The sequence below is a fragment of the Juglans regia genome, unplaced genomic scaffold (genome assembly GCF_001411555.2).
Source record: "Juglans regia cultivar Chandler unplaced genomic scaffold, Walnut 2.0 Scaffold_795, whole genome shotgun sequence".
NCBI lineage: Eukaryota > Viridiplantae > Streptophyta > Magnoliopsida > Fagales > Juglandaceae > Juglans > Juglans regia.
In genome coordinates, this window is record NW_023362880.1 from 1 (window position 1) to 15,764 (window position 15,764).

The 15,764-nt window shown below is 48.4% G+C and overlaps 47 non-coding genes and 4 pseudogenes across 47 annotated transcripts; all 51 read left to right on the forward strand.

The window, feature by feature from the left end:
• Window positions 1-73: 73 nt before the first annotated feature.
• LOC118346542 lies at window positions 74-192 on the forward strand. The gene has a single exon (XR_004799842.1). It is a non-coding gene; the product is annotated as a 5S ribosomal RNA (ribosomal RNA).
• A 190-nt stretch (window positions 193-382) lies between these two features.
• Window positions 383-501, forward strand: LOC118346535. The gene has a single exon (XR_004799835.1). It is a non-coding gene; the product is annotated as a 5S ribosomal RNA (ribosomal RNA).
• Window positions 502-691: 190 nt separating this feature from the next.
• On the forward strand, window positions 692-810 carry LOC118346526. Its single transcript, XR_004799826.1, has one exon. It is a non-coding gene; the product is annotated as a 5S ribosomal RNA (ribosomal RNA).
• A 189-nt stretch (window positions 811-999) lies between these two features.
• Window positions 1,000-1,118, forward strand: LOC118346536. Its single transcript, XR_004799836.1, has one exon. It is a non-coding gene; the product is annotated as a 5S ribosomal RNA (ribosomal RNA).
• Window positions 1,119-1,308: 190 nt separating this feature from the next.
• Window positions 1,309-1,427, forward strand: LOC118346527. Its single transcript, XR_004799827.1, has one exon. It is a non-coding gene; the product is annotated as a 5S ribosomal RNA (ribosomal RNA).
• A 189-nt stretch (window positions 1,428-1,616) lies between these two features.
• On the forward strand, window positions 1,617-1,735 carry LOC118346495. The gene has a single exon (XR_004799796.1). It is a non-coding gene; the product is annotated as a 5S ribosomal RNA (ribosomal RNA).
• A 191-nt stretch (window positions 1,736-1,926) lies between these two features.
• Window positions 1,927-2,045, forward strand: LOC118346545 (annotated as a pseudogene).
• Window positions 2,046-2,235: 190 nt separating this feature from the next.
• On the forward strand, window positions 2,236-2,354 carry LOC118346544 (annotated as a pseudogene).
• Window positions 2,355-2,542: 188 nt separating this feature from the next.
• On the forward strand, window positions 2,543-2,661 carry LOC118346512. The gene has a single exon (XR_004799812.1). It is a non-coding gene; the product is annotated as a 5S ribosomal RNA (ribosomal RNA).
• Window positions 2,662-2,851: 190 nt separating this feature from the next.
• On the forward strand, window positions 2,852-2,970 carry LOC118346523. The gene has a single exon (XR_004799823.1). It is a non-coding gene; the product is annotated as a 5S ribosomal RNA (ribosomal RNA).
• Window positions 2,971-3,160: 190 nt separating this feature from the next.
• LOC118346505 lies at window positions 3,161-3,279 on the forward strand. Its single transcript, XR_004799805.1, has one exon. It is a non-coding gene; the product is annotated as a 5S ribosomal RNA (ribosomal RNA).
• Window positions 3,280-3,469: 190 nt separating this feature from the next.
• On the forward strand, window positions 3,470-3,588 carry LOC118346513. The gene has a single exon (XR_004799813.1). It is a non-coding gene; the product is annotated as a 5S ribosomal RNA (ribosomal RNA).
• A 191-nt stretch (window positions 3,589-3,779) lies between these two features.
• Window positions 3,780-3,898, forward strand: LOC118346537. The gene has a single exon (XR_004799837.1). It is a non-coding gene; the product is annotated as a 5S ribosomal RNA (ribosomal RNA).
• A 190-nt stretch (window positions 3,899-4,088) lies between these two features.
• On the forward strand, window positions 4,089-4,207 carry LOC118346506. Its single transcript, XR_004799806.1, has one exon. It is a non-coding gene; the product is annotated as a 5S ribosomal RNA (ribosomal RNA).
• Window positions 4,208-4,397: 190 nt separating this feature from the next.
• LOC118346531 lies at window positions 4,398-4,516 on the forward strand. The gene has a single exon (XR_004799831.1). It is a non-coding gene; the product is annotated as a 5S ribosomal RNA (ribosomal RNA).
• A 189-nt stretch (window positions 4,517-4,705) lies between these two features.
• On the forward strand, window positions 4,706-4,824 carry LOC118346532. The gene has a single exon (XR_004799832.1). It is a non-coding gene; the product is annotated as a 5S ribosomal RNA (ribosomal RNA).
• A 189-nt stretch (window positions 4,825-5,013) lies between these two features.
• On the forward strand, window positions 5,014-5,132 carry LOC118346538. The gene has a single exon (XR_004799838.1). It is a non-coding gene; the product is annotated as a 5S ribosomal RNA (ribosomal RNA).
• A 189-nt stretch (window positions 5,133-5,321) lies between these two features.
• LOC118346528 lies at window positions 5,322-5,440 on the forward strand. Its single transcript, XR_004799828.1, has one exon. It is a non-coding gene; the product is annotated as a 5S ribosomal RNA (ribosomal RNA).
• Window positions 5,441-5,629: 189 nt separating this feature from the next.
• Window positions 5,630-5,748, forward strand: LOC118346500. The gene has a single exon (XR_004799800.1). It is a non-coding gene; the product is annotated as a 5S ribosomal RNA (ribosomal RNA).
• A 189-nt stretch (window positions 5,749-5,937) lies between these two features.
• LOC118346507 lies at window positions 5,938-6,056 on the forward strand. Its single transcript, XR_004799807.1, has one exon. It is a non-coding gene; the product is annotated as a 5S ribosomal RNA (ribosomal RNA).
• Window positions 6,057-6,245: 189 nt separating this feature from the next.
• LOC118346516 lies at window positions 6,246-6,364 on the forward strand. Its single transcript, XR_004799816.1, has one exon. It is a non-coding gene; the product is annotated as a 5S ribosomal RNA (ribosomal RNA).
• A 189-nt stretch (window positions 6,365-6,553) lies between these two features.
• LOC118346502 lies at window positions 6,554-6,672 on the forward strand. The gene has a single exon (XR_004799802.1). It is a non-coding gene; the product is annotated as a 5S ribosomal RNA (ribosomal RNA).
• A 191-nt stretch (window positions 6,673-6,863) lies between these two features.
• LOC118346510 lies at window positions 6,864-6,982 on the forward strand. The gene has a single exon (XR_004799810.1). It is a non-coding gene; the product is annotated as a 5S ribosomal RNA (ribosomal RNA).
• A 190-nt stretch (window positions 6,983-7,172) lies between these two features.
• LOC118346496 lies at window positions 7,173-7,291 on the forward strand (annotated as a pseudogene).
• Window positions 7,292-7,481: 190 nt separating this feature from the next.
• LOC118346515 lies at window positions 7,482-7,600 on the forward strand. Its single transcript, XR_004799815.1, has one exon. It is a non-coding gene; the product is annotated as a 5S ribosomal RNA (ribosomal RNA).
• Window positions 7,601-7,790: 190 nt separating this feature from the next.
• On the forward strand, window positions 7,791-7,909 carry LOC118346511. Its single transcript, XR_004799811.1, has one exon. It is a non-coding gene; the product is annotated as a 5S ribosomal RNA (ribosomal RNA).
• A 190-nt stretch (window positions 7,910-8,099) lies between these two features.
• On the forward strand, window positions 8,100-8,218 carry LOC118346541. Its single transcript, XR_004799841.1, has one exon. It is a non-coding gene; the product is annotated as a 5S ribosomal RNA (ribosomal RNA).
• A 190-nt stretch (window positions 8,219-8,408) lies between these two features.
• LOC118346530 lies at window positions 8,409-8,527 on the forward strand. Its single transcript, XR_004799830.1, has one exon. It is a non-coding gene; the product is annotated as a 5S ribosomal RNA (ribosomal RNA).
• A 189-nt stretch (window positions 8,528-8,716) lies between these two features.
• LOC118346520 lies at window positions 8,717-8,835 on the forward strand. The gene has a single exon (XR_004799820.1). It is a non-coding gene; the product is annotated as a 5S ribosomal RNA (ribosomal RNA).
• A 190-nt stretch (window positions 8,836-9,025) lies between these two features.
• On the forward strand, window positions 9,026-9,144 carry LOC118346525. Its single transcript, XR_004799825.1, has one exon. It is a non-coding gene; the product is annotated as a 5S ribosomal RNA (ribosomal RNA).
• A 187-nt stretch (window positions 9,145-9,331) lies between these two features.
• LOC118346522 lies at window positions 9,332-9,450 on the forward strand. The gene has a single exon (XR_004799822.1). It is a non-coding gene; the product is annotated as a 5S ribosomal RNA (ribosomal RNA).
• Window positions 9,451-9,640: 190 nt separating this feature from the next.
• Window positions 9,641-9,759, forward strand: LOC118346514. Its single transcript, XR_004799814.1, has one exon. It is a non-coding gene; the product is annotated as a 5S ribosomal RNA (ribosomal RNA).
• A 190-nt stretch (window positions 9,760-9,949) lies between these two features.
• Window positions 9,950-10,068, forward strand: LOC118346539. Its single transcript, XR_004799839.1, has one exon. It is a non-coding gene; the product is annotated as a 5S ribosomal RNA (ribosomal RNA).
• Window positions 10,069-10,258: 190 nt separating this feature from the next.
• LOC118346508 lies at window positions 10,259-10,377 on the forward strand. The gene has a single exon (XR_004799808.1). It is a non-coding gene; the product is annotated as a 5S ribosomal RNA (ribosomal RNA).
• Window positions 10,378-10,567: 190 nt separating this feature from the next.
• On the forward strand, window positions 10,568-10,686 carry LOC118346519. Its single transcript, XR_004799819.1, has one exon. It is a non-coding gene; the product is annotated as a 5S ribosomal RNA (ribosomal RNA).
• Window positions 10,687-10,876: 190 nt separating this feature from the next.
• Window positions 10,877-10,995, forward strand: LOC118346524. Its single transcript, XR_004799824.1, has one exon. It is a non-coding gene; the product is annotated as a 5S ribosomal RNA (ribosomal RNA).
• Window positions 10,996-11,185: 190 nt separating this feature from the next.
• LOC118346518 lies at window positions 11,186-11,304 on the forward strand. The gene has a single exon (XR_004799818.1). It is a non-coding gene; the product is annotated as a 5S ribosomal RNA (ribosomal RNA).
• A 189-nt stretch (window positions 11,305-11,493) lies between these two features.
• On the forward strand, window positions 11,494-11,612 carry LOC118346503. The gene has a single exon (XR_004799803.1). It is a non-coding gene; the product is annotated as a 5S ribosomal RNA (ribosomal RNA).
• Window positions 11,613-11,801: 189 nt separating this feature from the next.
• Window positions 11,802-11,920, forward strand: LOC118346529. The gene has a single exon (XR_004799829.1). It is a non-coding gene; the product is annotated as a 5S ribosomal RNA (ribosomal RNA).
• Window positions 11,921-12,109: 189 nt separating this feature from the next.
• On the forward strand, window positions 12,110-12,228 carry LOC118346521. Its single transcript, XR_004799821.1, has one exon. It is a non-coding gene; the product is annotated as a 5S ribosomal RNA (ribosomal RNA).
• A 189-nt stretch (window positions 12,229-12,417) lies between these two features.
• Window positions 12,418-12,536, forward strand: LOC118346543 (annotated as a pseudogene).
• A 190-nt stretch (window positions 12,537-12,726) lies between these two features.
• Window positions 12,727-12,845, forward strand: LOC118346534. Its single transcript, XR_004799834.1, has one exon. It is a non-coding gene; the product is annotated as a 5S ribosomal RNA (ribosomal RNA).
• Window positions 12,846-13,034: 189 nt separating this feature from the next.
• Window positions 13,035-13,153, forward strand: LOC118346540. Its single transcript, XR_004799840.1, has one exon. It is a non-coding gene; the product is annotated as a 5S ribosomal RNA (ribosomal RNA).
• A 189-nt stretch (window positions 13,154-13,342) lies between these two features.
• Window positions 13,343-13,461, forward strand: LOC118346497. Its single transcript, XR_004799797.1, has one exon. It is a non-coding gene; the product is annotated as a 5S ribosomal RNA (ribosomal RNA).
• A 190-nt stretch (window positions 13,462-13,651) lies between these two features.
• On the forward strand, window positions 13,652-13,770 carry LOC118346517. Its single transcript, XR_004799817.1, has one exon. It is a non-coding gene; the product is annotated as a 5S ribosomal RNA (ribosomal RNA).
• Window positions 13,771-13,959: 189 nt separating this feature from the next.
• LOC118346498 lies at window positions 13,960-14,078 on the forward strand. Its single transcript, XR_004799798.1, has one exon. It is a non-coding gene; the product is annotated as a 5S ribosomal RNA (ribosomal RNA).
• A 189-nt stretch (window positions 14,079-14,267) lies between these two features.
• On the forward strand, window positions 14,268-14,386 carry LOC118346499. The gene has a single exon (XR_004799799.1). It is a non-coding gene; the product is annotated as a 5S ribosomal RNA (ribosomal RNA).
• A 189-nt stretch (window positions 14,387-14,575) lies between these two features.
• On the forward strand, window positions 14,576-14,694 carry LOC118346501. The gene has a single exon (XR_004799801.1). It is a non-coding gene; the product is annotated as a 5S ribosomal RNA (ribosomal RNA).
• A 189-nt stretch (window positions 14,695-14,883) lies between these two features.
• LOC118346504 lies at window positions 14,884-15,002 on the forward strand. Its single transcript, XR_004799804.1, has one exon. It is a non-coding gene; the product is annotated as a 5S ribosomal RNA (ribosomal RNA).
• Window positions 15,003-15,191: 189 nt separating this feature from the next.
• Window positions 15,192-15,310, forward strand: LOC118346509. The gene has a single exon (XR_004799809.1). It is a non-coding gene; the product is annotated as a 5S ribosomal RNA (ribosomal RNA).
• A 190-nt stretch (window positions 15,311-15,500) lies between these two features.
• LOC118346533 lies at window positions 15,501-15,619 on the forward strand. Its single transcript, XR_004799833.1, has one exon. It is a non-coding gene; the product is annotated as a 5S ribosomal RNA (ribosomal RNA).
• Window positions 15,620-15,764: the final 145 nt, after the last annotated feature.

A 15,764-nucleotide genomic window follows, 5' to 3' on the forward strand; every position in this document is an offset into this window, starting at 1 on the left:
GGTTCGCATTGGGATCAGAAATACGCATGTAGGTCGCCCTAGGATTATATGAATTTTAAATAATTAGTTTGATGGGTGCGATCATGCCAGCACTAATGCACCGGATCCCATCCGAACTCTGCAGTCAAGCTTGCTTGGGCGAGAGTAGTACTAGGATGGGGGACCTCCTCGGATGTCGTCGTGTTGCACCCCTCGTTTTTGTTTTTTCCGCATTGCGAGAGGAATTTACAAGAAGGACAACTTGGGAGTGGATTTTTAGGAAAATCGCGGCCTGCCCATCGCGTAGCCAAGGGTTTCGATCAGATCACCGGTTCGCATTGGGATCGGAAATACGCTAGTAGGTCGCCCTAGGATTATATGAATTTTAAATAATTACTTTGATGGGTGCGATCATACCAGCACTAATGCACTGGATCCCATTTGAACTCCGCATTTAACCGTGCTTGGGCGAGAGTAGTAGTAGGAAGTGTGACCTCCTGGGAAGTCCTCGTGTTGCACCCCTCGTTTTTGTTTTTTCCGCCTTGCGAGAGGAATTGACAATAAGGACCACTCGGGAGTGGATTTTTAGGAAAATCGCGCCCTGCCGATCGCGTAGCTATGGCTTTTGATCAGATCGCCGGTTCGCATTTGGATCGGAAAGACGCTAGTACGTCGCACTAGAATTATATGAATTTTAAATAATTAGTTTGATGGGCGCGATCATACCAGCACTAATGCACCGGATCCCATTAGAACTCCGCAGTTAACCGTGCTTGGTTGAGAGTAGTACTAGGATGGGTGACCTCCTCGGAAGTCCTCGTGTTGCACCCCTCGTTTTTGTTTTTTCCGCCTTGCAAGAGGAATTGACAAGAAGAACCACTCGGGAGTGGATTTTTCGAAAATCGCGCCCTGCCCATCGCGTAGCTAAGGGTTTCGATCAGATCGCCGGTTCGCATTCGGATCGTAAATACGCTAGTAGGTCGCCCTAGGATTATATGAATTTTAAATAATTGGTTTGATGGGTACGATCATACCAGCACAACTGCACCAGAACCCTTCAGGACTCCGCAGTTAAGCGTGCTTGGGCGAGAGTTGTACTAGGATGGGTCACCTCCTGGGAAGTCCTCGTGTTGCACCCCACGTTTTTGTTTTTTCCGCCTTGGGAGAGGCATTGACAATAAGGACAACTCGGGAGTGGATTCTTAGGAAAATCGCGCCCTGCCCATCTCGTAGCTATTGGTTTCGATCAGATCGCCGGTTCGCATTTGGATCGGAAAGACGCTAGTACGTCACACTTGGATTATATGAATTTTAAATAATTAGTTTGATGGGCGCGATCATACCAGCACTAATGCACCGGATCCCATTAGAACTCCGCAGTTAACCGTGCTTGGTTGAGAGTAGTACTAGGATGGGTGACCTCCTCGGAAGTCCTCGTGTTGCACCCCTCGTTTTTTTTTTTTCCGCCTTGCAAGAGGAATTGATAAGAAGGACCACTCGGGAGTGGATTTTTGGGAAAATCTCGCCCTGCCCATCGCGTAGCCATGGGTTTGGATCAGGTCTCCGTTTGGATTGGGATCGGAAGGACGCTAGTATGTCGCTCAAGGATTATTTCAATTTTAAGTAATTAGTTTGATGGGTGCGATCATACCAGCACTAATGCACCGGATCCCATCAGAACTCCGCAGTTAAGCGTGCTTGGGCGAGAGTAGTACTAGGATGGGTGACCTCCTGGGAAGTCCTCGTGTTGCACCCCTCGTTTTTGTTTTTTCCGCCTTGCGAGAGGAATTGACAAGAAGGACCAATTGACAAGTGGATTTTTCGAAAAATCGCGCCCTGCCCATCGCGTAGCCAAGGGTTTCAATCAGATCGCCGGTTCGCATTGGGATCAGAAATACGCATGTAGGTCGCCCTAGGATTATATGAATTTTAAATAATTGGTTTGATGGGTGCGATCATACCATCACAAATGCACCGGAACCCATCAGAACACTGCATTTAAGCGTTCTTGGGCGAGAGCAGTACTAGGATGGGTCACCTCCTGGGAAGTCCTCGTGTTGCACCCCTCGTTTTTGTTTTTTCCGCCTTGTGAGAGGAATTGACAAGAAGGACAACACGGGAGTGGATTTTTAGGAAAATCGCGCCCTGCCCATCGCGTAGCTATGGGTTTCGATTAGATCGCCGGTTCACATTTGGATCGGAAAGACGCTAGTACGTCGCACTAGGATTATATGAATTTTAAATAATTAGTTTGATGGGTGCGATCATACCAGCACTAATGCACCGGATCCGATCAGAACTCTGCAGTCAAGCTTGCTTGGGCGAGAGTAGTACTCGGATGGGGGACCTCCTCGGATGTCGTCGTGTTGCACCCCTCGTTTTTGTTTTTCCCGCATTGCGAGAGGAATTTACAAGAAGGACAACTTGGGAGTGGATTTTTAGGAAAATCGCGCCCTGCCCATCGCGTAGCCAAGGGTTTCGATCAGATCACCGGTTCGCATTGGGATCGGAAATACGCTAGTAGGTCGCCTAGATTATATGAATTTTAAATAATTAGTTTGATGGGTGCGATCATACCAGCACTAATGCACCGGATCCCATTAGAATTCCGCAGTTAACCGTGCTTGGGCGAGAGTAGTACTAGGATGGGTGACCTCCTGGGAAGTCCTCGTGGTGCACCCCTCGTTTTTGTTTTTTCCGCCTTGCGAGAGGAATTGACAATAAGGACCACTCGGGAGTGGATTTTTAGGAAAATCGCGCCCTGCCCATCGTGTAGCCAAGGGTTTCGATCAGATCGCCGGTTCGCATTGGGATCGGAAATACGCTAGTAGGTCGCCCTAAGATTATATGAATTTGAAATAATTAGTTTGATGGGTGCGATCATACCAGCACTAATGCACCGGATCCCATCAGAACTCCGCATTCAAGCTTGCTTGGGCGAGAGTAGTACTAGGATGGGTGACCTCCTGGGAAGTCCTCATGTTGCACCCCTCGTTTTTGTTTTTTCCGCCTTACGAGGCGAATTTACAAGAAGGACAACTTGGGAGTGGATTTTTAGGAAAATCACGCCCTGCCCAGCGCGTAGCCAAGGGTTTCGATCAGATCGCCGGTTCGCATTGGGATCGGAAATACGCTAGTACGTCGCACTAGGATTATATGAATTTTAAATAATTAGTTTGACGGGTGCGATCATACCAGCACTAATGCAGCGGATCCCATCAGAACTCCGCAGCTAAGCGTGCTTGGGCGAGAGTAGTACTAGGATGGGTGACCTCCTGGGAGGTCCTCGTGTTGCACCCCTCGTTTTTGTTTTTTCCTCCTTGTGAGATGAATGGACAAGAAGGACCACTCGGGAGTGGATTTTTAGGAAAATCGAGCCATGCCCATCGCGTACCTATGGCTTTCGATCAGATCGCCGGTTCGCAATTGCATGGTAAAGACGCTATTACGTCGCACTAGGATTATAAGAATTTTAAATAATTAGTTTGATGGGTGCGATCATACCAGCACTAATGCACCGGATCCCATTAGAATTCCGCAGTTAACCGTGCTTGGGCGAGAGTAGTACTAGGATGGGTGACCTCCTGGGAAGTCCTCGTGGTGCACCCCTCGTTTTTGTTTTTTCCGCCTTGCGAGAGGAATTGACAAGAAGGACCAATTGACAAGTGGATTTTTCGAAAAATCGCGCCCTGCCCATCGCGTAGCCAAGGGTTTCGATCAGATCGCCGGTTCGCATTGGGATCAGAAATACGCATGTAGGTCGCCCTAGGATTATATGAATTTTAAATAATTAGTTTGATGGGTGCGATCATACCAGCACTAATGCACCGGATCCCATCAGAACTCTGCAGTCAAGCTTGCTTGGGCGAGAGTAGTACTAGGATGGGGGACCTCCTCGGATGTCGTCGTGTTGCACCCCTCGTTTTTGTTTTTTCCGCATTGCGAGAGGAATTTACAAGAAGGACAACTTGGGAGTGGATTTTTAGGAAAATCGCGCCCTGCCCATCGCGTAGCCAAGGGTTTCGATCAGATCACCGGTTCGCATTGGGATCGGAAATACGCTAGTAGGTCGCCCTAGGATTATATGAATTTTAAATAATTGGTTTGATGGGTGCGATCATACCAGCACAAATGCACCGGAACCCATCAGAACTCCGCAGTTAAGCGTGCTTGGGCGAGAGTAGTACTAGGATGGGTCACCTCCTGGGAAGTCCTCGTGTTGCACCCCTCGTTTTTGTTTTTTCCGCCTTGTGAGAGGAATTGACAAGAAGGACAACTCGGGAGTGGATTTTTAGGAAAATCGCGCCCTGCCCATCGCGTAGCTATGGGTTTCGATCAGATCGCCGGTTCGCATTTGGATCGGAAAGACGCTAGTACGTCGCACTAGGATTATATGAATTTTAAATAATTAGTTTGACGGGTGCGATCATACCAGCACTAATGCACCGGATCCCATTTCAACTCCGCATTTAACCGTGCTTGGGCGAGAGTAGTACTAGGATGGGTGACCTCCTGGGAAGTCCCCGTGTTGCACCCCTCGTTTTTGTTTTTTCCGCCCTGCGAGAGGAATTGACAATAAGGACCACTCGGGAGTGGATTTTTAGGAAATCGCGCCCTGCCGATCGAGTAGCTATGGGTTTCGATCAGATCGTCGGTTCGCATTTGGATCGGAAAGACGCTAGTACGTCGCACTAGGATTATTTGAATTTTAAATAATTAGTTTGATGGGCGCGATCATACCAGCACTAATGCACCGGATCCCATTAGAACTCCGCAGTTAACCGTGCTTGGTTGAGTGTAGTACTAGGATGGGTGACCTCCTCGGAAGTCCTCGTGTTGCACCCCTTGTTTTTGTTTTTTCCGCCTTGCAAGAGGAATTGACAAGAAGGACCACTCGGGAGTGGATTTTTCGAAAATCACGCCCTGCCCATCGCGTAGCCAAGGGTTTCGATCAGATCGCCGGTTCGCATTCGGATCGGAAATACGCTAGTAGGTCGCCCTAGGATTATATGAATGTTAAATAATTGGTTTGATGGGTACGATCATACCAGCACAACTGCACCAGAACCCATCAGGACTCCGCAGTTAAGCGTGCTTGGGCGAGAGTTGTACAAGGATGGGTCACCTCCTGGGAAGTCCTCGTGTTGCACCCCACGTTTTTGTTTTTTCCGCTTGGGAGAGGCATTGACAATAAGGACAACTAGGGAGTGGATTCTTAGGAAAATCGCGCCCTGCCCATCTCGTAGCTATTGGTTTCGATCAGATCGCCGGTTCGCATATGGATCGGAAAGACGCTAGTACGTCACACTTGGATTATATGAATTTAAAATAATTAGTTTGATGGGCGCGATCATACCAGCACTAATGCACCGGATCCCATTAGAACTCCGCAGTTAACCGTGCTTGGTTGAGAGTAGTACTAGGATGGGTGACCTCCTCGGAAGTCCTCGTGTTGCACCCCTCGTTTTTGTTTTTTCCGCCTTGCAAGAGGAATTGACAAGAAGGACCACTCGGGAGTGGATTTTTGGGAAAATCTCGCCCTGCCCATCGCGTAGCGATGGGTTTGGATCAGATCTCCGTTTGGATTGGGATCGGAAGGACGCTAGTATGTCGCTTAAGGATTATTTGAATTTTAAGTAATTAGTTTGATGGGTGCGATCATACCAGCACTAATGCACCGGATCCCATCAGAACTCCGCAGTTAAGCGTGCTTGGGCGAGAATAGTACTAGGATGGGTGACCTCCTGGGAAGTCCTCGTGTTGCACCCCTCGTTTTTGTTTTTTCCGCCTTGCGAGATAAATTGACAAGAAGGAGCACTCGGGAGTGGATTTTTGGGAAAATCTCGCCCTGCCCATCGCGTAGCCATGGGTTTGGATCAGATCTCCGTTTGGATTGGGATCGGAAGGACGCTAGTATGTCGCTCAAGGATTATATGAATTTTAAGTAATTAGTTTGATGGGTGCGATCATACCAGCACTAATGCACCGGATCCCATCAGAACTCCGCAGTTAAGCGTGCTTGGGCGAGAGTAGTACTAGGATGGGTGACCTCCTGGGAAGTCCTCGTGTTGCACCCCTCGTTTTTGTTTTTTCCGCCTTGCGAGATAAATTGACAAGAAGGACCACTCGGGAGTGGATTTTTGGGAAAATCTCGCCCTGCCCATCGCGTAGCGATGGGTTTGGATCAGATCTCCGTTTGGATTGGGATCGGAAGGACGCTAGTATGTCGCTCAAGGATTATTTGAATTTTAAGTAATTAGTTTGATGGGTGCGATCATACCAGCACTAATGCACCGGATCCCATTAGAACTCCGCAGTTAACCGTGCTTGGTTGAGAGTAGTACTAGGATGGGTGACCTCCTCGGAAGTCCTCGTGTTGCACCCCTCGTTTTTGTTTTTTCCGCCTTGCAAGAGGAATTGACAAGAAGGACCACTCGGGAGTGGATTTTTGGGAAAATCTCGCCCTGCCCATCGCGTAGCGATGGGTTTGGATCAGATCTCCATTTGGATTGGGATCGGAAGGACGCTAGTATGTCGCTCAAGGATTATTTGAATTTTAAGTAATTAGTTTGATGGGTGCGATCATACCAGCACTAATGCACCGGATCCCATCAGAACTCCGCAGCTAAGCGTGCTTGGGCGAGAGTAGTACTAGGATGGGTGACCTCCTTGGAAGTCCTCGTGTTGCACCCCTCATTTTTGTTTTTTCCGCCTTGCGAGAGGAATTGACAAGAAGGACCAATTGACAAGTGGATTTTTCGAAAAATCACGCCCTACCCATCGCGTAGCCAAGGGTTTCGATCAGATCGCCGGTTCGCATTGGGATCAGAAATACGCATGTAGGTCGCCCTAGGATTATATGAATTTTAAATAATTGGTTTGATGGGTGCGATCATACCAGCACAAATGCACCGGAACCCATCAGAACTCCGCAGTTAAGCGTGCTTGGGCAAGAGTAGTACTAGGATGGGTCACCTCCTGGGAAGTCCTCGTGTTGCACCCCTCGTTTTTGTTTTTTCCGCCTTGTGAGAGGAATTGACAAGAAGGACAACTCGGGAGTGGATTTTTAGGAAAATCGCGCCCTGCCCATCGCATAGCTATGGGTTTCGATTAGATCGCCGGTTCACATTTGGATCCGAAAGACGCTAGTACGTCGCACTAGGACTATATGAATTTTAAATAATTAGTTTGATTGGTGCGATCATACCAGCACTAATTTACCGGATCCGATCAGAACTCTGCAGTCAAGCTTGCTTGGGCGAGAGTAGTACTCGGATGGGGGACCTCCTCGGATGTCGTCGTGTTGCACCCCTCGTTTTTGTTTTTTCCGCATTGCGAGAGGAATTTACAAGAAGGACAACTTGGGAGTGGATTTTTAGGAAAATCGCGCCCTGCCCATCGCGTACCTATGGCTTTCGATCAGATCGCCGGTTCGCAATTGCATTGGAAAGACGCTATTACGTCGCACTAGGATTATAAGAATTTTAAATAATTAGTTTGATGGGTGCGATCATACCAGCACTAATGCACCGGATCCCATTAGAATTCCGCAGTTAACCGTGCTTGGGCGAGAGTAGTACTAGGATGGGTTACCTCCTGGGAAGTCCTCGTGGTGCACCCCTCGTTTTTGTTTTTTCCGCCTTGCGAGAGGAATTTACAAGAAGGACAACTTGGGAGTGGATTTTTAGGAAAATCGCGCCCTGCCCATCGCGTAGCCAAGGGTTTCGATCAGATCACCGGTTCGCATTGGGATCGGAAATGCGCTAGTAGGTCGCCCTAGGATTATATGAATTTTAAATAATTGGTTTGATGGGTGCGATCATACCAGCACAAATGCACCGGAACCCATCAGAACTCCGCAGTTAAGCGTGCTTGGGCAAGAGTAGTACTAGGATGGGTCACCTCCTGGGAAGTCCTCGTGTTGCACCCCTCGTTTTTGTTTTTTCCGCCTTGTGAGAGGAATTGACAAGAAGGACAACTCGGGAGTGGATTTTTAGGAAAATCGCGCCCTGCCCATCGCGTAGCGATGGGTTTCGATCAGATCGCCGGTTCGCATTTGGATCGGAAAGACGCTAGTACGTCGCACTAGGATTATATGAATTTTAAATAATTAGTTTGACGGGTGCGATCATACCAGCACAAATGCACCGGATCCCATTTCAACTCCGCATTTAACCGTGCTTGGGCGAGAGTAGTACTAGGATGGGTGACCTCCTGGTAAGTCCCCGTGTTGCACCCCTCGTTTTTGTTTTTTCCGCCCTGCGAGAGGAATTAACAATAAGGACCACTCGGGAGTGGATTTTTAGGAAAATCGCGCCCTGCCGATCGCGTAGCTATGGGTTTCGATCAGATCGCCGGTTCGCATTTGGATCGGAAAGACGCTAGTACGTCGCACTAGGATTATATGAATTTTCAATGATTAGTTTGATGGGCGCGATCATACCAGCACTAATGCACCGGATCCCATTAGAACTCCGCAGTTAACCGTGCTTGGTTGAGAGTAGTACTAGGATGGGTGACCTCCTCGGAAGTCCTCGTGTTGCACCCCACGTTTTTGTTTTTTCCACCTTGCAAGAGGAATTGACAAGAAGGACCACTCGGGAGTGGATTTTTCGAAAATCGCGCCCTGCCCATCGCGTAGCTAAGGGTTTCGATCAGATCGCCGGTTCGCATTCGGATCGGAAATACGCTAGTAGGTCGCCCTAGGATTATATGAATTTTAAATAATTGGTTTGATGGGTGCGATCATCCCAGCACAAATGCACCGAAACCCATCAGAACTCCGCAGTTAAGCGTGCTTGGGCGAGAGTAGTACTAGGATGGGTCACCTCCTGGGAAGTCCTCGTGTTGCACCCCTCGTTTTTGTTTTTTCCGCATTGCGAGAGGAATTTACAAGAAGGACAACTTGGGAGTGGATTTTTAGGAAAATCGCGCCCTGCCCATCGCGTAGCCATGGGTTTTGATCAGATCGCCGATTCGCATTTGGATCGGAAAGATGCTAGTACGTCGCACTAGGATTATATGAATTTTAAATAATTAGTTTGACGGGTGCGATCATACCAGCACTAATGCACCGGATCCCATTTCAACTCCGCATTTAATCGTGCTTGGGCGAGAGTAGTACTAGGATGGGTGACCTCCTGGGAAGTCCTCGTGTTGCACCCCTCGTTTTTGTTTTTTCCTTGCGAGAGGAATTGACAAAAAGGACCACTCGGGAGTGGATTTTTAGGAAAATTGCGCCCTGCCCATCGTGTAGCCAAGGGTTTCGATCAGATCGCCGGTTCGCATTGGGATCGGAAATACGCTAGTACGTCGCACTAGGATTATATGAATTTTAAATAATTAGTTTGACGGGTGCGATCATACCAGCACTAATGCACCAGATCCCATTAGAACTCCGTTGTTAACCGTGCTTGGGCGAGAGTAGTACTAGGATGGGTGACGTCCTGGGAAGTCCTCGTGTTGCACCCCTCGTTTTTGTTTTTTCCGCCTTGCGAGAGGAATTGACAATAACGACCACTCGGTAGTGGATTTTTAGGAAAATAGCGCCCTGCCCATCGTGTAGCCAAGGGTTTCGATCAGATCGCCGGTTCGCATTGGGATCGGAAATACGCTAGTAGGTCGCCCTAGGATTATATGAATTTTAAATAATTGGTTTCATGGGTGCGATCATACCAGCACAAATGCACCGGAACCCATCAGAAGTCCGCAGTTAAGTGTGCTTGGGCGAGAGTAGTACTAGGATGGGTCACCTCCTAGGAAGTCCTCGTGTTGCACCCCTCGTTTTTGTTTTTTCCGCCTTACGAGAGGAATTTACAGGAAGGACAACTTGGGAGTGGATTTTTATGAAAATCGCGCCCTGCCCATCGCGTAGCCAAGGGTTTCGATCCGATCGCCGATTCGCATTTGGATCGGAAAGATGCTAGTACGTCGCACTAGGATTATATGAATTTTAAATAATTAGTTTGACGGGTGCGATCATACTAGCACTAATGCACCAGATACCATCAGAACTCCGGAGTTAAGCGTGCTTGGGCGAGAGTAGTACTAGGATGGGTGACCTACTGGGAAGTCCTCGTGTTGGTCCCCACGTTTTTGTTTTTTCCGCCTTGCGAGAGGAATTTACAAGAAGGACAACTTCAGAGTGGATTTTTTTGAAAATCGCGCCCTGCCCATCGCGTAGCTAAGGGTTTCGATCAAATCGCCGATTCGTATTTGGATCGGAAAGACGCTAGTACGTCGCACTAGGATTATATGAATTTTAAATAATTGGTTTGATGGGTGCGATCATACCAGCACAAATGCACCGGAACCCATCAGAACTCCGCAGTTAAGTGTGCTTGGGCGAGAGTAGTACTAGGATGGGTCACCTCCTAGGAAGTCCTCGTGTTGCACCCCTCGTTTTTGTTTTTTCCGCCTTACGAGAGGAATTTACAGGAAGGACAACTTGGGAGTGGATTTTTAGGAAAATCGCGCCCTGCCCATCGCGTAGCCAAGGGTTTCGATCAGATCGCCGGTTCGCATTGGGATCGGAAATACGCTAGTAGGTCGCACTAGGATTATATGAATTTTAAATAATTGGTTTGATGGGTGCGATCATACCAGCACAAATGCACCGGAACCCATCAAAACTCCGCAGTTAAGTGTGCTTGGGCGAGAGTAGTACTAGGATGGGTCACCTCCTAGGAAGTCCTCGAGTTGCACCCCTCGTTTTTGTTTTTTCCGCCTTACGAGAGGAATTTACAGGAAGGACAACTTGGGAGTGGATTTTTAGGAAAATCGCGCCCTGCCCATCGCGTAGCCATGGGTTTTGATCAGATCGCCGATTCGCATTTGGATCGGAAAGATGCTAGTACGTCGCACTAGGATTATATGAATTTTAAATAATTAGTTTGACGGGGGCGATCATACCAGCACTAATGCACCAGATCCCATTAGAACTCCGCTGTTAACCGTGCTTGGGCGAGAGTAGTACTAGGATGGGTGACCTCCTTGGAAGTCCTCGTGTTGCACCCCTCGTTTTTGTTTTTTCCGCCTTGCGAGAGGAATTGACAATAACGACCACTCGGGAGTGGATTTTGGAGAAAATAAGCGCCCACACTTATCGCGTAGCCATGGGTTTGGATCACATCTCCGTTTGGATTGGGATCGGAAGGACGCTAGCATGTCGCTCAAGGATTATATGAATTTAAGTAATTAGTTTGATGGGTGCGATCATACCAGCACTAATGCACCGGATCCCATCAGAACTCCGCAGTTAAGCGTGCTTGGGCGAGAGTAGTACTAGGATGGGTGACCTCCTGGGAAGTCCTCGTGTTGCACCCCTCGTTTTTGTTTTTTCCGCCTTGCGAGATAAATTGACAAGAAGGACCACTCGGGAGTGGATTTTTCGGGAAATCTCGCCCTGCCCATCGCGTAGCCATGGGTTTGGATCAGATCTCCGTTTGGATTGGGATCGGAAGGACGCTAGTATGTCGCTCAAGGATTATTTGAATTTTAAGTAATTAGTTTGATGGGTGCGATCATACCAGCACTAATGCACCGGATCCCATCAGAACTCCGCAGCTAAGTGTGCTTGGGCGAGAGTAGTACTAGGATGGGTGACCTCCTGGGAAGTCCTCGTGTTGCAGCCCTCGTTTTTGTTTTTTCCGCCTTGCGAGATAAATTGACAAGAAGGACCACTCGGGAGTGGATTTTTGGGAAAATCTCGCCCTGCCCATCGCGTAGCCATGGGTTTGGATCAGATCTCCGTTTGGATTGGGATCGGAAGGACGCTAGTATGTCGCTCAAGGATTATTTGAATTTTAAGTAATTAGTTTGATGGGTGCGATCATACCAGCACTAATGCACCGGATCCCATCAGAACTCCGCAGTTAAGCGTGCTTGGGCGAGAGTAGTACTAGGATGGGTGACCTCCTGGGAAGTCCTCGTGTTGCACCCCTCGTTTTTGTTTTTTCCGCCTTGCGAGATAAATTGACAAGAAGGACCACTCGGGAGTGGATTTTTGGGAAAATCTCGCCCTGCCCATCGCGTAGCCATGGGTTTGGATCAGATCTCCGTTTGGATTGGGATCGGAAGGACGCTAGTATGTCGCTCAAGGATTATATGAATTTTAAGTAATTAGTTTGATGGGTGCGATCATACCAGCACTAATGCACCGGATCCCGTTAGAACTCCGCAGTTAACCGTGCTTGGTTGAGAGTAGTACTAGGATGGGTGACCTCCTCGGAAGTCCTCGTGTTGCACCCCTCGTTTTTGTTTTTTCCGCCTTGCAAGAGGAATTGACAAGAAGGACCACTCGGGAGTGGATTTTTCGAAAATCGCGCCCTGCCCATCGCGTAGCTAAGGGTTTCGATCAGATCGCCGGTTCGCATTCGGATCGGAAATACGCTAGTAGGTCGCCCTAGGATTATATGAATTTTAAATAATTGGTTTGATGGGTACGATCATACCAGCACAATTGCACCAGAACCCATCAGGACTCCGCATTTAAGCGTGTTTGGGCGAGAGTTGTACTAGGATGGGTCACCTCCTGGGAAGTCCTCGTGTTGCACCCCACGTTTTTGTTTTTTCCGCCTTGGGAGAGGCATTGACAATAAGGACAACTCGGGAGTGGATTCTTAGGAAAATTGCGCCCTGCCCATCTCGTAGCTATTGGTTTCGATCAGATCGCCGGTTCGCATTTGGATCGGAAAGACGCTAGTACGTCACACTTGGATTATATGAATTTTAAATAATTAGTTTGATGGGCGCGATCATACCAGCACTAATGCACCGGATCCCATTAGAACTCCGCAATTAACCGTGCTTGGTTGAGAGTAGTACTAGGATGGGTGACCTCCTCGGAAGTCCTCGTGTTGCACCCCTCGTTTTTGTTTTTTCCGCCTTGCAAGAGGAATTGACAAGAAGGACCACTCGGGAGTGGATTTTTGGGAAAATCTCGCCCTGCCCATCGCGTAGCGATGGGTTTGGATCAGATCTCCGTTTGGATTGGGATCGGAAGGATGCTAGTATGTCGCTCAAGGATTATTTGAATTTTAAGTAATTAGTTTGATGGGTGCGATCATACCAGCACTAATGCACCGGATCCCATCAGAACTCCGCAGTTAAGCGTGCTTGGGCGAGAGTAGTACTAGGATGGGTGACCTCCTGGGAAGTCCTCGTGTTGCACCCCTCGTTTTTGTTTTTTCCGCCTTGCGAGATAAATTGACAAGAAGGACCACTCGTGAGTGGATTTTTAGGAAAATCTCGCACTGCCCATCGTGTAGCGATGGGTTTGGATCAGATCTCCGTTTGGATTGGGATCGGAAGGACGCTAGTATGTCGCTCAAGGATTATATGAATTTTAAGTAATTAGTTTGATGGGTGCGATCATACCAGCACTAATGCACCGGATCCCATCAGAACTCCGCAGTTAAGCGTGCTTGGGCGAGAGTAGTACTAGGATGGGTGACCTCCTGGGAAGTCCTCGTGTTGCACCCCTCGTTTTTGTTTTTTCCGCCTTGCGAGATAAATTGACAAGAAGGACCACTCGGGAGTGGATTTTTTGGGAAAATCTCGCCCTGCCCATCGCGTAGCGATGGGTTTGGATCAGATCTCCGTTTGGATTGGGATCGGAAGGACGCTAGTATGTCGCTCAAGGATTATTTGAATTTTAAGTAATTAGTTTGATGGGTGCGATCATACCAGCACTAATGCACCGGATCCCATTAGAACTCCGCAGTTAACCGTGCTTGGTTGAGAGTAGTACTAGGATGGGTGACCTCCTCGGAAGTCCTCGTGTTGCACCCCTCGTTTTTGTTTTTTCCGCCTTGCAAGAGGAATTGACAAGAACGACCACTCGGGAGTGGATTTTTGGGAATATCTCGCCCTGCCCAACGCGTAGCGGTGGGTTTGGATCAGATCTCCGTTTGGATTGGGATGGGAAGGACGCTAGTATGTCGCTCAAGGATTATTTGAATTTTAAGTAATTAGTTTGATGGGTGCGATCATACCAGCACTAATGCACCGGATCCCATCAGAACTCCGCAGTTAAGCGTGCTTGGGCGAGAGTAGTACTAGGATGGGTGACCTCCTGGGAAGTCCTCGTGTTGCACCCCTCGTTTTTGTTTTTTCCGCCTTGCGAGATAAATTGACAAGAAGGACCACTCGTGAGTGGATTTTTGGGAAAATCTCGCCCTGCCCATCGTGTAGCGATGGGTTTGGATCAGATCTCCGTTTGGATTGGGATCGGAAGGACGCTAGTATGTCGCTCAAGGATTATTTGAATTTTAAGTAATTAGTTTGATGGGTGCGATCATACCAGCACTAATGCACCGGATCCCATCAGAACTCCGCAGTTAAGCGTGCTTGGGCGAGAGTAGTACTAGGATGGGTGACCTCCTGGGAAGTCCTCGTGTTGCACCCCTCGTTTTTGTTTTTTCCGCCTTCCGAGATAAATTGACAAGAAGGACCACTCGGGAGTGGATTTTTGGGAAAATCTCGCCCTGCCCATCGCGTAGCCATGGGTTTGGATCAGATCTCCGATTGGATTGGGATCGGAAGGACGCTAGTATGTCGCTCAAGGATTATTTGAATTTTAAGTATTTAGTTTGATGGGTGTGATCATACCAGCACTAATGCACCGGATCCCATCAGATCTCCGCAGTTAAGCGTGCTTGGGCGAGAGTAGTACTAGGATGGGTGACCTCCTGGGAAGTCCTCGTGTTGCACCCCTCGTTTTTGTTTTTTCCGCCTTATGAGATAAATTGACAAGAAGGACCACTCGGGAGTGGATTTTTCGGGAAATCTCGCCCTGCCCATCGCGTAGCCATGGGTTTGGATCAGATCTCCGTTTGGATTGGGATCGGAAGGACGCTAGTATGTCGCTCAAGGATTATATGAATTTTAAGTAATTAGTTTGATGGGTGCGATCATACCAGCACTAATGCACCGGATCCCATCAGAACTCTGCAGTTAAGCGTGCCTGGGCGAGAGTAGTACTAGGATGGGTGACCTCCTGGGAAGTCCTCGTGGTGCACCCCTCGTTTTTGTTTTTTCCGCCTTGCGAGAGGAATTTACAAGAAGGACAACTTGGGAGTGGATTTTTAGGAAAATCGCGCCCTGCCCATCGCGTAGCCAAGGGTTTCGATCAGATCAACGGTTTGCATTGGATCGGAAATACGCTAGTAGGTCGCCCTAGGATTATATGAATTTTAAATAATTGGTTTGATGGGTGCGATCATACCAGCACAAATGCACCGGAACCCATCAGAACTCCGCAGTTAAGTGTGCTTGGGCGAGAGTAGTACTAGGATGGGTCACCTCCTAGGAAGTCCTCGTGTTGCACCCCTCGTTTTTGTTTTTTCCGCCTTGTGGGAGGAATTGACAAGAAGGACAACTCGGGAGTGGATTTTTAGGAAAATCGCGCCCTGCCGATCGCGTAGCTATGGGTTTCGATCAGATCGCCGGTTCGCATTTGGATCGGAAAGACGCTAGTACGTCGCACTAGGATTATATGAATTTTAAATAATTAGTTTGACGGGTGCGATCATACCAGCACTAATGCACCGGATCCCATTTCAACTCCGCATTTAACCGTGCTTGGGCGAGAGTAGTACTAGGATGGGTGACCTCCTCGGAAGTCCTCGTGTTGCACCCCTCGTTTTTGTTTTTTCCGCCTTGCAAGAGGAATTGACAAGAAGGACCACTCGGGAGTGGATTTGTAGGAAAATCGCGCCTTGCCGATCGCGTAGCTATGGGTTTTGATCAGATCGCCGGTTCGCATTTGGATCGTAAAGACGCTA